Source organism: Dasypus novemcinctus, chromosome 1 (assembly GCF_030445035.2).
Source record: "Dasypus novemcinctus isolate mDasNov1 chromosome 1, mDasNov1.1.hap2, whole genome shotgun sequence".
Lineage (NCBI taxonomy): Eukaryota > Metazoa > Chordata > Mammalia > Cingulata > Dasypodidae > Dasypus > Dasypus novemcinctus.
The window spans coordinates 117,871,975-117,889,714 of NC_080673.1; the positions used below are offsets into that span (position 1 = coordinate 117,871,975).

Consider the following 17,740-nt stretch of genomic DNA (forward strand, 5'->3'; position numbering starts at 1 on the left):
ATTTATTTGTTCTTTGTTGAATATCAGAGTGGCAGGATAGTTTACTGAAATATTTATATTTTGTTCTCTAAATCTGCCTCTCTCCTCTTGATCTGTGTAATGGGTGACAATAAAAATGGTACTTTTGTTTTGTTTTTAATTTGTGGGGAGAAGAAGCAGGCAAGTGAAAAGGAGAGACAGGTGGGTGAGGAGTGAAAGATCAATTGATTTCCCTGAACCAGGAACAGTAGTGGTGAAAAGGTAAGGGTATTCTGTTAGAAGTGAGAACTTACACCCACTCCCAGCTGTGCTGCAGAAGGTGACAAGTTCCCAGAAGGGACTATCCTGAGAATTTGCAGTTAGGCATTGGGATTTTCTGCCTTAGTGAATAATCTATTGCACCAAAAATGGTATGGAAGGAGAATTGACCTCTCAAAAGGGGCAATGGGCATCTCAGTTATCAATCTGGACACAGGTTGGTTTTATCAGGTATTTCCTGTACAAATATACAGTATTGGGCATTATAAAAAACACAATGGCTAGTACCCCAAGGGACTTAAAAAGGGCATTATTCTAGCCTCAAAATTTATAATCTAGTGGGGGCAGTACTTATTAAGCAGCTAAGAATACAAGTATATAATTATAAAGTATGGTGAGTGGTAATATGTCAAAACATTTGGTTCTACCTTATAACAAGAGAAAACTAATCTAGGGGTTAGTGGGGCTTTTCTGAGGAATTGATTCTCGGACCAAGATCTGAAGGGTGTGCCAGAATTAACTTAGAGCAGGTGGGAAGAGGAAACCTTCCTTGTTAAAGCAAAGGAGGTAAGCAGAGCCTCAGTCAGAGGCACTTCATGTGCTTGAGGAACTAACCAAGGCCTGGACAGCCAAGGCTCGGAGGAGGATGGTGAGGTTCAAGGCAGGGCAGCATCCTCATGGACCACAGGATTTCACCAACCTTGGAATTACACAGGGGAAAGGGATAAATGTTCCAGTTTTACTCTGCAGTCAATCAGAGCAGACTCAGAACAAAATATAAATATTTCAGTAAACTATCCTGCCACTCTGATATTCAGCAAAGGACAAAAACAAATTATGTGAGTTACAGAGAGGACATACTAATGTTTCAGTGTTTATTTATGTAGCATTTTCCTTGTCTTTCTGGAAGACTCTAAGAAGTCCCAAAAATCAATTATTTAATAAACACTTCTTTTCCTTTAAAATTCTGAACTGATAGACAATATTAAAAAGCTCATCTTAAAGACTACTAAATAAAATAAAAATCATGTTTCCAGAACATCTTGAGGCCTGTGACCAAGCTCCTTAATTCCCAAAAATACTTCCCAGAGAAAAATTTTAAAAGATAGACCTAAAATAGTCTCGATAGTATGACAAAGAAGATATTAGTCCTCTGCTCTCCCTTTGGCACATTCTATTTTATGCAGATCAAAGCCCTTTTGACTTTGACACCGGAAAATAATTTTCTATTTCTCTTGCTATAGGGTAAAGTACTTAGTTGTAAAAAACCAACAGCCTGCGGCAAGATATGTAATTCCATCAAATATCCTAATAAAGATCCCACTCTAATCCAGTTCACCATCATGGCTGGGTTGGTTTGTGTTGCCTTTAGAGTCAATTACAATATGGTTCAAGTCGAGGTAGGCACAGAAAAGATTATAAAAAATAAAATATAAACTAAATATAAGAATATTTTATGTATAATTGGTATGACCATATAAATAGAATACATAAAAATATTTATGAAATAAATGCAATAACTGTGACGATAATGATAAAACAAGAAATATATTTAAAAAGAAACATGTTTTAGTGTTTCAAAGATGACCTATAATTACACTGACACTCGTTAAGCACACTGTTTCTAAGGTGACTCGGTTGTAACTTCCTGTATTGTTTTGCTTCTAATGAAATGAAGCACTTGGCGAGCACAATACTGAAGACCTTTGAACACTAGATGGTGCGATTGCAAAGTTAGACTTATCAGTGCAATGTGAAAATTGTGAAGACTGAAAGACTGCCAAATCATTCTTCCTTTACCATCAATTTTCTTAGAACCAAAGCTGCAGTAATGTTCCAAGAATAGAAATATTTGAGCTATGAATCAAGGTGAAAGAGGTGGAGTGAGATGTTTATTTTATTCCTTCTCTAAAGGGATACATTACATTAGCTTTTGTGCATTAGCCAATGTAACATAGTCTGTTAGTTATATAGAAATGAAAAAGAAAAAACAAAGTACCACATATACTTTCTAGTTTTTGAATTAACAAAGGTTATGAAATTTTTGCTTAAAGGCTAAAACTTAAAAATTTATGACTCGTTTTTCTGAGCTTATTAAACTTAGCTTATTTTGTAGAACTAGACACTTCTGTATTTTCCTACTGTTTGCATTTTTGGCTTTGTCCTTTCCCACTGAATGGAGGAAAACAATCACTTCTGGACAGATTCCAGCATGTTTTTCCAGTTCTGGCTTACCTCAAGTTGTTCACAGTTAATATGCTCCAATTTCAATTATACTACTGCAATGGAAAGCTTGGTGCTTCTCTGCAAAATCTCTTTGCATACCCACTCCATAAAATAAAAATCTTCTCTGCACTTAATTCCAAGACTGATATTCCTTACTGAAATCCTACTACTTTGGTTAATAATTGTTTTTATATGTGCATCCATAAATGCCAATAAATGTGTTAATTGTCCAATGCACCTGCAGGAACATGCCATCTCTGCCTCACCTTTGTCTCAGTCTTCACTAAAGTCAAGGGATGTGACTGCATTGTGGTAAAAGGTGACATTCAATGGAGTATACAAACACCCTAATAATAACAATACACACCTACACACACGCATCTTACTCTGTGTCAGGCCCTCACAGAAGTCCAATGACTAGACCTTGTTATTAACTCCATTTGGGATAATTTAACAGGAAACTGCACAGAAATATATTCTTTCTGGCTAATCACTGAAATATGAGGTGTTTTAGAGTCATACTCTTTTGATAGAAGTCTTAAACTATTTGCTAATGTATTATTCTACAGACTTTTATCTCTTTCAATACCTGGTAGTTGAATTTGTTTTCAGATATTAAGATAAATAATCATGTACATTATATCCAATGATAGTAAACAGACAAAGACATGCCCAGAGGTCCTGAATAAAAGAGTTACCAGGCCAGATGCTCTGTAGCATTTGTCCTCTAATTGATTAACATATGAGTTTAGTTTTATATTGTACTTGAACTTCTGAATTGTTTCTTTGTCCGTAGTGCTTTGTATCTAGCTTAAAGGAATGATTCTATGAGATTTTCTACAATTCATCTAATTTTATATCCTCGTGGGTTTTCTTTGGACATTATGGGATAGTTCTATAAATCATTCATTTCCCTGATAGTTACTGTACACCCATGGTGTGCAATGCCTCATGCCACATATTAGGTGAAAGAGAAATTAAAACACGAACTCTTTCTGTCCTCCTTGGGTTCATAGCTCTAACTCATCACCAACATTTTTCTATACCATAACCTCACTTTTTTTCTACTTCATAATATTTATTTATATTTAACTGCTAAGTCCTTCAGGTATGGGATCGTAAGAATGTTCTTTATACATTCTAGAAATTACCTGTCCTGTTTACAATCTATGTAAAATATAGGCCTGTTACTCATCTGCACAGGGACAAAAAGTCTGACAATCCCTCCACTCTCATCCCTTAACTCCACTCCCTCCTCTGCTGATAAACTTACACACACTGATAAATCCAAATGCCATGGTAATTACAAGTATAAGAATACACAGACAAAACTTTTACACCATTAAGCCTCAAAATTAGAAAGGGTAATTTTCCATTTCTGTGGAAAATAAGCACAGAACACAATATAATCACTTGCTTTAACTGAATAGAATGAATTTCAAAAGCATCCACAAAGGAAGTTATCAAGGTTTTTGTCAATTTGCCAAACATAGTGAGATGAGTATGGAATTCACTTGGAATTAAAAAAATAGTGTTATATCCATCAAACTCCAGGGAGAACATATTGGAGAAAGAAAATTTTGAGACTACTATCAAGATGAAGAACACCACTAAATGGTCTTGCTTAAGCAAATGCTGATTTTCCACTGATTTCACCAAGGAAAAAAAGGAAATCCTAAAGCTAGTAAGCAGCTCTAGACCAAACTAAATGTTTACAAGGGAAGTCTAGCTGTGTTCAAACTTATTTTTCTTGTGTTACTGTCAAAACTGTTATGCTTGGCAGTGAAACATGAATCTGATTAAACTGACAAAACTTATTGTAGAGTTATGTAAATATCATCACTGAATTATATACCACATTAAGAGAGTTTCATGTCCAGGCAAAGTCCTGGATTAAAAGGAATTAGTGCTTTTCCCAACACCATTCTCCTGGTTTAAATATACTGATACAGAGAACTGCATGATGACTCCCAAATCTGCATTTGGTGAGCATGGCTGCAAAACTGTTACAAATACTATTAGAGTACTGGGTGATGAGATATTAGGAGGAAAAAACGGAAACATACTTTCAGATAATGTGGACTTTTGAAACCATCATCCAATAGACCAATGTAATATAGAAGAGTTTCTCAATCTTGGTTGCACACTAGAATCACTGGGAAAGTTTTTTAAAATACTGACGATTGGGCCTTATATATTCTGATGTAATTGGTCTGGGCTGAATGACACCTGGACTATGTGATTTTAAAAAGCTGAAAATCACCTATGAGAATCACTTTAGTGAAGTGATTCTCATAGGTAACCAATGATTAGAAGTACTGATATAAGCTTGTATTTTGGGTAGAAAACTTCCAAGGCAAGGAAGAAATTCCAATGTGTAATGGTCTCAAGTTTAAATTGACCACTTTTAACACCCACAGGAGCATACTACTTCCATACTTGTCTCTCCAGTGTTCCCTGATAGAGTAGGTAGTGCAGGGAATGTGGTGGAGATCTTTGCTCATGCTTAAATGGCCACATTGATCTTTTCTTTCCTACTTCTAAAATTACTTATGTACATAGAGGTAGTTGTGTAGAGACTCTTCCTTTACAATCTAGCTAATCACATAGGAAGGATATTTTACATTTTGGTATACCGTCACTCCAAACTCCATACAAACATGTGTGCACACATACACACATCCTTATATGTGCATAAGGTATTCAAGATAATGAATAAAATGCCCTATTGTATAGCTGTAAGGAAAAGATTACTTTGAGCCATCTGAGTTTAGTGCTTCCAAACCATAGACTTTTCAAAAGAAAGTAACTACATCCACAACTGAAAAAGAATCATGGATATATGTCTGTTTGCTTCTTTTGACTAATATTCCCTTGAGAAAGTTTCTCATTCCATTGTTTTTGGACTCTTCACTAACCTCATCCTTCCATCTCCTTTCACCATCGTGGCTTATCAGCTGGCTGCCAAGCTCCTTGTCCTCTGCTGGTCTCTGTGTTGTTGTTTCCTGGACCCTATGCATGCTCTCTGAATAAATCCATGACTTCAACTATTACTTGTCTACAACAACTACAAAGTACACATCTCTGTCCAGACCTTTCCATTGAGTTCCTAGATGTCCCATTCACTCTTTGAATTCCATATAAACAAAGCTAAACTAAAATAAAAATCTCTCCAGGCAATAAAATCATTCCTCCTTTAGCATTTTCTCATGGCAAACAAGCAAGGAAACGCAATGTTAAAAATTTAAGCACAAGTATTTAAAAAACCTGACTTTTTCCATTAAAATCTAAGGGGTTTTTTGGGTGAAGGTAGGCTAATGAATCACTAATAAGTTTTGAGGTAGAATATTGAGGAAAGTTTCCTTAAGCAATACTTTATTAGTACAATTATTTTAAATGTGCTAATTGTCCCTACACATGCACTCAATTCCAACAACAGCAAAAAGATAATAATAATTAAAACCTTAAGTGCTGTCAATTAAGGAAATAATCACCATGTCTATTAAAATAAGCCCAATATGTCCCTCCAAGTCCAGTAATTTCAGACCCAATATTAGATGTCATATCCAAATTTAACTTAGCAGTAAATTCAAATGCATAGGTATCATACTTGTAGTATTAAAGGGCTTTATTTTCCAAACGTTTAGAAGTTAAATTATAAACAAAATGAAATAATAAATCTAAATTTCTCCCATATATATTAAATCTGAAATCAATGATGCCTCAAAAATTTTCCTACTGAACTAAGATCCTATCATATCAACAAGTATATAAATATTTAGAAGAAGTATTGATGTAAGGAATTATTTGAAATTCCTAATGATAAAGAGATTATAATTAAACTATTTGCAAACCCCAGGGACTCTATTTTAAGTATATGAATTTGTATAGTTCTATACATACACATGCATATAAACACACATATATACACATACATACATAGGCATATGTATATTTTTCTTTGTAGAATTGTCATTAACATATCAATTGAGGATCACCTAAAACCATGTGTAGACTGTACACACTGAACTTAGCTCTTTTCTCAGTGTCAGGAGATCCTTATTGCTTAAACTGTCCCAGGAGAAAGTTAAAGCATTTGAGGGCCCATACAGTAATAATATGTATAATTGGCAGTACAGCAAGTAGTTAGTTTTCTCAGGATTTCAAATAAACATAAGCATTCTGAATTTAAGGTGGGGAGTCAAGATGGAGCAGAACCACATTAACGCTTCCTCTGGCTGTTCTATGGAACACAATTTCCTAGATTCATAAAGCATAAAAAATATATTGAAAAAAGCAAGAATGATTATAATGATTGGTAGGTTAGTGTCAATTGGAATGACCTATTATCAGATTATATATATATATACACACACACATACACACATATATATTAAAAACTATGCAGAGTAAGAGACATAACAAGGAAATTTATTTATAGAAATATAAAAATTATACTTAACAAATTTCACCTTATTAGTTAATGGTATCATTTGAGAGGTAGACTGAGACATTGCATGCTCACTTCACATTTACCCCAATAACGGCACAACAAGAAAGGGAACCAAAAGAAATAATGTACAATCTCTAAGTATGTTATAATTTTGTCATTATATAACCAGGTTATGTAAATAATGAGTTTGCATTTCTTGCTTCATTAAAGTATGTTGTCTTTCCTAACATTTGGTATACAATCAGAGAGGGTATTCTTTTATAAAGAAGTTACCTGTCTCTACCACTTTTCAGGTCTTTACTTCTAGTGAATATAGCTACCTGAGACTGCATTCCATAGCTGTGTTTTGTTTCAGTTATTCCTTTCCTGCTGCGAATTTTAAGTTTAGTTTCACATGAAGACCTTCAAAATCTTGGAAAACAGTTAATAAACTTGGCTTAGCTGAAATAGAAAACTTCAATTTTATTGGGTTACTTTATCATTATATATTGTCTACCTACATGTTTTTTCTTTCTCTAAGGAAAAATTGAGTAAAAATTCTGCATATGGAGTTTCAGGAGAAACAAAGAAATCATCATAATGCATTCAATAATTGATCTTTTTCTAAGAGATTCAGATTATGCATTCAAGGTTTTCCTAGAGAAACACTGTGATGGTTTGAAGCTTTATGTACCCCAAAAAAGTACATTCTTCAAGTTAACCCTTTTCTGTGGGTATGGAACCATTTTAAATATGATCTTTTGGTAAGGTGGATCTTAATTTAAGATACGACCCGCCTCATTCAGGATAGGTCTTAATTCTTGTACTGTAGTCCCTTATAAACAGAGGACTGAAAAGCCAAAGACACAGATAAAAGCTGCAGAGACAGAAAGAAGGGTCCCAGAGGCCAGAGGCTGGAATCAGGGGAGCATAGAAGCACAGAAAGAAGTCCCGGACAGGTCCAAGGAGAACAAGAAGCTGGAGCAATGAGGCCCGGGGGAGAGGAGAAAGAGGAGCTGACACTGTCAAGTGCTGATTTCCCTCAGCTGAGCTGGGAAAGAAAGTGAGCCTGGAGTGGAAGGCCGAGACCTACAGAGCCACCATTGTGTCTTGCCACGTGGCAGGAGTCCAGGATCACCAGCAACCAAACTTCCATGAAACAGTAATGCTTTGATTTGGACATTTTCACAGCCTCAGAAATATAAACTTTGAACCCAATAAATTCCCATTATAAAAGTCAACCCATTTCTTGTATATTGTTCCCCAGAAACTTTTAGCAAACTAAAATATTTTTGATATTCTAATGCTGAGGAAATATTTATAAGCTTAAATTATCTATAATATACATACTTTAATATGTCTCTTTTAAGATAAAAAATAAAATACGCCAAATTCCTTTAGCTAACAAGGACTAAATAGTAGTCAAGTTTTCCTTAATATATCTAATTTTCTTTTTAATGTGTCTGCAACAAGGACCCTATTGCAAGTGGACCCTATTGTATGTAGCCCACTTTCTTCTGTAATTTTCACATATTTGGGTAATTGTGATTATCAGACTCTGGTAGAAAACAAAAGCTTTGTGCCTAATAAAAAGATGAGTAAATAGAAGCCTAGCTTTATATTGTAGAATCTCTAAATTATAACATTAGAGTGAACTTAAGAGGACTTTCAAGTATATCCAGATGAGTCTACAAGTCAATAGCAAAATCACCCAAGACCATGCAAAACCTACCCTCTCTGTACACTCCAACAGCCTTTTATTACAAACGTATTCTCAACACTTAGACTGGTTGACAATAAACAGATGATATTTACAATGGGCTATGCCAGAGCCTGTGCTGAGCGTTTTATTCACATTATACCATTCAGCCCTGGTGTTTTTATTCTGTATTGTTTTGTTTTTAAGTAAATGAACACAACAGCCCTGTGAGGGTAAGCATTATTTCCATTTTACAGATAAGAAAATTAGAGTTTGAAGAAGTTAAATAACAGTCCTAGGTTGTTAGGAAGTAAATGGTGGATCTGGGATTTAATCCCTTCTGTGCTTTTCACCAAAATCTGAGCTCTTAACTCCTACACTACCTCCTTGAGAATAAATACACAATTGCCAACAGATATACCAAATACTTGAAAATGCAATTAGTTGTTTTTATTCATTACCCGTTTGTGTTTCAATGGAAGGGGGCCCAAATTCTTCAAAGATAAATAGGAAGAAATGTGAAGCTCACGCCCCTGGCTTCAGCTACTTTTTTTTTTTTTTTTTTTTTTTTTTTATTGACTTTGTAATAATATTACATTAAAAATATATATGTGAGGTCCCATTCAACCCCACCCCCCCACCCCCCCTCTCCCCCCCCCCAACAACACTCGTTCCCATCATCATGACACATCCATTGGATTTGGTAAGTACATCTTTGGGCACCTCTGCACCTCATATACATTGGTTCACATCATGGCCCATACTCTCCTCTATTCCATCATGTAGGCCCTGTGAGGATTTACAATGTCCGGTGATTACCTCTGAAGCACCATCGGAGAGTAAAACACAATGAAACATGCCAGCTTTCTAGTGAACAACCTGTCTTACATAAAATATTTTGTAAACATCCACTCATGTGAGGATTTTCTGTGCATAAGGTATTTTCCCTTAAGTCCCATTAATTTTTCAGATCTTAGCATATTCAGAAGGGAATAACTCGCAAGTTAGAGAAGTAGGCTGGTCACTGATAGCAAAGAAGGACCTGACTTCCTTAAAGTGTGGGCTATATCAAATAATTTAAGGCACCACAAAAAAATAGAGTACTAAGTGAAATCAAATCACATAGTAGGAGTATTAGAACTTTTCCAAATCTCTTTCAATTCTCCTAATTATATCAAAGAATAAGTTTCAGTTGGCAATCTCAGTCTTGTTACAGACTCACCATCTTCATTGTTATCAAACAGTGGGATTTAGGGTCAGAGTCTTAGAAAGACTGTATTTAGCTGGCACTTAAGAATATGCTTTTGTCGCCATTGCATTTTTATGGTACAGTTACCTTCTATTCATGGCAAGTGGTGTTTGGTCTCAATTAACAGAATGATATAAAGTTTCTTTTATGATGAAATTGATAAAGAAAACAGTGAATAAGTTGAAAGAAAACTATCAATAAACAGAGTTTATAAACATAGTTATATTGATATGGATAACATTACGCTGGTATGCTGGTACTATGTGAATGGCAGAAGTTTGAGAAGTACTCTAAGGCCACGGTTTTCAAATCTTGTCATGCCATCATACCTCTAACAACTGCATCAAGAAATAGGAATTTTAAGAGTTACTATACCTAGATCACTGTTCAGGATTTTGGAGGGGTGGCTTCTCTCTTGACTTCAGAGAATTATTTAAGGTGCTGAAAACAGGTAGCCAGTTTTCCACCTCCTTGATCAGGGAATGCCTTAGGCAAACTCCCGAGTGTCTGCTCTTCCTTCTTCTAAGCCTTTAGTGACATAAATTTCTCCATTTTACTCATCCACATGACCTCAAGCTATAACTTACTTTCTCCACGTTGCTCTAACAAACTTTATGCTTAGATAATTTTCCACACTACAATACAAAGGCTAGGTAATTGTGCAGTTTGCTACTAAACTCCCAGTGTTTGGGTTTTCATGTGAATCAAACCAGGAAGGTGCAGGGTACTTTTCAGACTTTCCTAAAAATTCAGGTCTTATCCAGCAGATAGGAAATATTTTTATGCACCAACTCTATACTACAGAAAGCAATTTATCTTTCACAGTAACATATGACATGCCTCACCTAGTCAGAATTAATATGTCGTTTGCAATAATGCTGTTAGGTTGATGTTCCCCTGCATTTCATATATATGAAAACTAAGGCTCAGTGCAAGATCATGGCTAATAAGTTAGGGTGCTTAACACTAAATTCATGACTTCCCTTGATCCCCACACTTACATAGCCTATCATCTACAGGTATGTTTTGAGGACCAGGCATATAAAAATTATCTGGGAATCTGTTTAAAATGTGTCACCCAACCTTTTAAATCTGAATAAGAGGGAATGCGGTTTGGGCATTTCAGTTTTCAAAACATTTCTCTAGGTCACTCTTGCATGAACTAACATTTGAAAGTCTCTACCAGGTTTATTGTGCTCTCAGCTTTCAAGTTCCAAGAGTTATAAAAATAACTCTGGTCAGGTAATGCCCAAAACTATACTGCTACTTGGAGAATTAAACTGTGCCTGCCTTTCTTGGCTTTTTTTTTTTTTTAATTGCAATTTGTTTAATGATCATAATTCAGTCACTAAAACAAATAAAAGAAAAGGAGGAAGGGGAGAAAAGAAGAAGGAGGGGTGAGGAGGGCAGAATAAATTGAGTAGGTGGGTAGGCAGCTGGGGTGCCTCAGACAGCAGCTGTTCACTCAGTTCCTGGACAGAATATGTAAAATCACTGGCTTCATAGAGGCTTCTGCCCTTGCTCTTGAATGCTATGCTGTAAGGGCAAAGTAATTTTGTTGCTGAGCAGTCAATGCCATGATGGTGACACCTACGTGGGCATTCTTGACTCTACCTTCCCAACACTTCCAAAATACATTTTCTTTAACAGCTGATGACATCTGGAGAGGTCTGGAAACAAAATAGCATTTCAGCTTCTAATTTGATTTTACACATTCTATGCTTCATTTTAGTTCCCCCTAAAGTGGAGAGATTTAATATAAAATATAATATTTTATATTTTGTTTGCATGGCTAAATATAAAGAATGAAGAAGAGAATGCTAGGAACTAGGATATCTGTTTAATACCCTAAATTTAAAACATAATTTTAATAATGCTTAAACTCTAAAAATACTTTCATTCGAAAATGTTACTAGAAAAAAGGTCACTTTAAAAATCAAAATTTAGAGCTGGAGATTAGAATTTTAATGTCAGTGAATAAAGATTTTCTTTGTAACATTCCTGTGAGGACTAGTTTCCAGGTTTTAATAAATAAAAAGATGAAAGTTAAATCTTGTTGGCTCTTTGTAGTGAAATACAAGCATTATTAGAATAAATAGGGAAAATATTTATTCATCCTCACTTTTTAATATTTCATAATTGAATAGTTCTGCACTTTGCTTTACATCCTATTATCTATTCAAGGTATTATGTGTCATCTGTGTTTATTAACTTACATTCATTTTTACCATTTTCCTAGTGAATACTGGTAGGAATAACTTGAACTAATAAATGTTCCTGGGAAGTTTGTCTCCATGTTCTGAAGACTGAAACCTGAGATAGGGCTTGGTCATGTGAAATACCATACCAAGTCAATTAAATAAAAAGTTAGATGGGGGCAGAACACTGTACTTGGACAAGTTTCTGAAAATAATCTCACCCCCCTTGGGATATTATGGATTATGTATTTCCTGTACCAGGGTAATTTAGAATTATATTTTACCACAAATATGTTATTTCTTCTTATGTCACTGTTCATGGATCTGGGAATCTCTTATTTTAATCAGCAGAGTCCAGAAATTTGCATATCTGCCTCCCTGAGAATAGGGACTTCAGTGTGATAATTTATCAAAAGGAGGATATATATATATATATATATATTTTTTTTTTTTTCAGGGAAATTAAGCTGCTAGAGTGGTCTTTTATTAATTGTGGTAGTTTAAGACTGTATGTGTCCCAGAAAATCATGTTCTTGAAGCTGGTTCATTCCTGTGGGTGTGAACCTATTGTGGGTAGGACTTTTTGATTGGGTTACTTCAGTTAAGGATCTTTTGATTAGGTTAATTTAATTAAGGCCTGCCCAGGTGGGTCTTAATCCTCTTACTGGAGTCTTTCATTAATTGGATGAATAGAGGGGGAGGGGGCACCATGGAACCAAAAGGCTGAAAGCAACAAAATCCAGGAGAGGAGGAAGAGAACTGCAGATACTGCCATGTGCCTTTACATGGGCCAGAGAAGTCCAGATTGCTGGCAGTCATTCTACAGGGAGAAAACATTGCCTTATGATGCCTTAATTTGGACATTTTCATGGCCTTAGATCTCTAAGTGTGTAAACTAATGAATTGCCATTGTAAACACCAACTCATTTCTGGCATATTGCATTTTTGGCAGCCCAGCAAACTAGAACATAAAAAAATAAATAACATGATATTATTTTCCTTCTAGATACCTTTCAATAGATTTCCATTTCCCTTGGAGTTAAAGCTAAATTCCTGGCTATAATCTATGGGACATACATGACCAACCTCTTCCATCTCATTTCAGAGGACTCTATCCATCAATCACTATTATCTAGCCACAATGGCCTTTATGTTCTTCAAACAAGCCAAGCTAATGACTGTCACAAAGCCTTTGTATATGCTATTTCTTCTACCCAGGATGTGCCTCCACCGTATCTTAAGTATGCCAAACTTCCACTTTTTTTAAAAAAATTTTAATTTCAAAGTTTTTTATTACTTTTATTACATATTTTTATTTTTTAATTATCCAAACAAGACTTCTTGCCATTCAAATGTAAACTCAAATTTTACTGCCTTAGGAAGGAATGTGTATCTTTAGCACATTATTCTCTAACATATTACCATGTCATCCTTATCACTCTCTAAAATTATATTTTATTGTATATCTGCCTCCGCTAGCAATGGAAAACCCAGAAGAGATGGAATCTTCTCTGTCTTCTTTACCGAGAACAATGCCTAAGACACAGTAAACACTGAAAAACTGTTTGTTGGATGAATAAATGAAGTAGATTGTCTCCAAGGTGACTGTTAATCAATTTTCCCATGCCTGTACATACATACCACTCCTTGCATCAAGCAGTAAGTCAGTTTTCTATCCCTTTTTATCTGGGCTGGGCTTGTGACTTGCTTTTGACCAATAGCATCTATTGGAAGTGATAATGGGCCAGTTCAGAGCCTAGCTCTTAAGAAGCCAGATAGCTTCTGCTCTTGCTATATTTGCATCCTGAACCACTGTGTAGCATCCAACAATCTGAGTAAGAGCGAATCCCTGGAGGATGTGAGATGCAAGGAGAAAGAGACAGGCTCAACTAACCATCAGTCATTGTAGCTGATCCAGCTGGGGCATGGGAGAACCTACCATAAAGAGATTTATGGGGTGACTTTGTCTCATGAAGTTGATTATAAATTGACACCCAAGAATGCTTTTAAAGTAATTAAACCAACTGGGAATTAAGAGGACAATGATAATTCAAAATGTAAACAAGTAAACAGTCTTAGTTCCCCAACTTTTTATGGACAGGAAGCAGGGTGAGAATACTAGAGCAAAAATGTGGGCCATTTCTTAGGGAAAAGGAAAGCAGTCTCAAAGGGCAGAACCAAGTGTCCAGAGGAAAGACCTGAGAGTAGAGAAAAACAAAGGATGAGGGAAACAAGCCCTAATCTTGAAGCATTCTTGTATCCAGATAGGGTGTTTTAACATGGGTCCAACAGGATTTCAGAGTGACTATATAGAGAGGAGAGTCTATTCCATACCTGTTGTTGAAAAATTGTTTGTTGACAAGTAGTGCAAAATTGTGATCCTTGAAAGTATGGAAACAAATGAAGTGAGTCTTAAGATTACTCCAGGCTTGCACCTGGAGATATATATCCTAGGACAGAGATTAGGGACCTAAACAGAGCATAGCAGTTGCTAACCAGACAGAGCTAACCAGACGGAGATTGACGTGTGGGGAGGTTGAGGTAGCATGCATTTGTGGTGCAGACTACTGGAGAAGAGGGCATTCTGAAGTAGAAGGTTGCAGAAATCCACATATAGTTTCATTTGAGTCTATGATTAAATATCAATATAAGCACAGAAAAGGTGAAATTCCAAGCAGCGAAACAAATAACAACTTACAGGGAAATAATGCCAAGGAGCTATAAGCCAAAAAATTACTGGGGTGCATAGGTATGGAAGACATTTGAATTCTGACCCATCAGTATAGAGAGAACTTATTGAACACCAAAGGCATTCAGTAAAGACTCCAGAAATGCTTTGTCTTACGAGTAAATCTTAACTAGTTCTAAATCTAACAAAATTTAAAAGGAGATTTGACACAATTAAACAGATCCACAACTAAATAAACTGCCTTACAAGAGAAACATAAAACCCTTTAAAGAAAGATAATGAAATCCAGGCAATCAACAACATGATGGTCAACAATGGACAATAGCAAATAAAAAATTATTGGGCATGCAAAAACAGAAAAATGTACATAAAAAGGAGAAAAATTAGTCAGTAGAAACACACCCTAAATGACAGAAATTATGGAAATACTAGACAAGGATTTTAAAGTTGTTCCAAAAGAAACATGCACTTTGAATGATTTAACGTAAAATAAATATGATAAGAAAAGAGGTCAAATCAAATGGAATTTTAAGCTGAAAAATAAAACAGAATGAAAAATCCATTGGACAGACATAACAGTAGACTAGACACTGAGAAGGAAAAGATTAACGATTTTGGAGACAGGACAATAGAAATTATGCAAATTAAAGGCCAGAGTACAAAAGAGTTAGGGAAAAAAAATGGGAAAAAAGTCTCTTTCACCTGTGAGACAATATCAAGTGGTAAAACATAACTGTAATAATAGTCCTATAAAGAGAGAAGATAGATCAGGGCAGAAACAATATGTGTAAGAAAATAGTAACCATAAAGTTTCCAAATTTGATGGAAAACTTATGCCCACATATTCAAGAAACTCAACAACAGGAAGATGCCCTCTTTGATGTGAGACTGTAAAATGAGAGTCCCAAGCATTCTCTAGCCATTTTAGCCACCAAGACAAGGTTTCAGGCACCTGAGTGAAGCCATATTGGAATTTTCATACCTAGTCTATGTACTCAGTCAACACAATGTGGAGGAGAAAAATAAATGTGGGGGAGAAATACGCACATACTGGCAAAGTCCTACCCACATTGCAGAATCTTGAGTGGATACTTAATTGTCATTGTTTTAAGCCATAAAGTTTTGAGTTGGTTTGCTTTGAAAATGGAGACACCTGAAATGATGAATCACTAAGCAAATGAATAAAGATTCTCGTTTTTATTCTGTAAGTATGCTAGTAATGCTACCAAGTAGCATGCTGTTTCATTGTCAGCCAATAGTTATCAAGAGCTAGATTTGAAGATAATTGCTTATAGGGTACATCTGTTCTTACAGGTATTCTAAAATGTATAAAATATACCTCCATTATACCAAATTAACAAAGATCTGTTATAAGAACCAAACCCTAAAGGTCTATAGCAAAATGATTTTTACTAATACATGCTTTGCTATAATGCCATCTCCAGCTCTCTCTCTCTCTGTCTCTCTGTCTCTCTCTAATCTGTAAAACAGACCACTGAAACTCATCACTGCCTCATGAAATTTATTGTAGAGGATGGTGCTCATCCATTATACAATAATCTCTTTATGAGGATTCCACTAACAAAGTTTCTAATCTTAGTGCCAAAAACATATATATATATATATTTGTCTTACTTAAGTTGTTTCTCTCTTGCAAACAGGTCAGAGCTATGTGACAACTGACCAGGATTCTTTTTCATATTGGTTGCTAGAAAGTTTAGTACAAGCTATATAGTTTCCCTGCAAAAAGTTTTATCTGTAGTTTTAAATTCATTTTCTGACCCCAATTTCCCATGCATTTTTTTGCCTCCACATTTAAGTCTTTTCTCTCGTAGTGGATTTATGAATCCTTGTAAATTGTAATATTTTCTGTAACAAGTCAGGGTTTTAATTGATCTTGTCTCATTTTGTCATTTATCATTATGTAATTAGAAAATTCAAGAACTGTATAATATGCTGTTATATGAATTTACTCTTACTAATTAACCATCTTCTACTGTTGGAGATATAGTTGGCTGTCCATTTTCTTCCAATTATAGAAATTGCAATAAACAACTTTGTACTTTGTTTACATAGCTGCTCTTTTTCTAGAACTGGAATTACCTCCTTAAAGGTATTTTAAATATATTGTTACATCACTTTAGAAAGACAATAACGATTTATACTCTCAGGATCAGGACACCTATCTCACTATTATCTTTTTTCAGGACTTTGTTAATGTGACCAGAAAAAGGATATTAAATGATTTAATGTGCATTTCTTGGATTTTTAGTAAGAGCCCATATTCTCAATGACGCTTCCTTTATCTTGTCATGTTTTCAAGTGTCTTCTCATCTGACTGTACTGTAGATTGATGTTTATCCATGTATTCTACCCTTTCAAATAGATATGATACTTAATAGGCAATTTTCAATTTTCAAGTATCAAGGGCCCCAAACTATTCTTATCCAAAAAGCCCATTACTGAGAATCTCACCTAAGGAAAAAATCCAAAAGCAGAAAATATATTTATGTGAATATATATGCATGACAATATTATGTATAATGGTGAAAAAATCACAAGATAAATGTTCAACAATATCAAAGTATTTATAAGCATTATACCTGTATATGAAGTATTAGTTAGATATTAAAAATGATGTTCACATGAAAGAATATAAGGTTTATACATGTTTGAATGATCAAATACTGACATCTAAAAATAAAAAATAAAAACAACAAAGTATTTATTTTGCTTAAAAAATGTTGTTTATAATATTAATTAATAAGAATAATGATATGAGGAAGACTTTTAATAGAATGTTAAAATATATTGGAATAAAAGATACTTTTCAACTAATAATATGGAGCAATCTCTGCTATACAATATTAAGTAGGTAATATTAAAATGTTTTTTCAACTAAATATAAAATTGAGAAGACAAGATGGTATTCCACAAAATATTAACCAGTGATTAATTAATAGAACTGTGGATACTTTATATTTTCTTCTGTGGAACTTCCATTATTTTT

General features: G+C 34.8%; 1 protein-coding gene across 5 annotated transcripts in view; it reads right to left on the minus strand.

Moving 5' to 3' along the window:
* Positions 1-17,740, minus strand: part of ARHGAP24 (Rho GTPase activating protein 24) — a 527,050-nt gene that overhangs the window by 24,762 nt on the left and 484,548 nt on the right. The window lies entirely within an intron of this gene.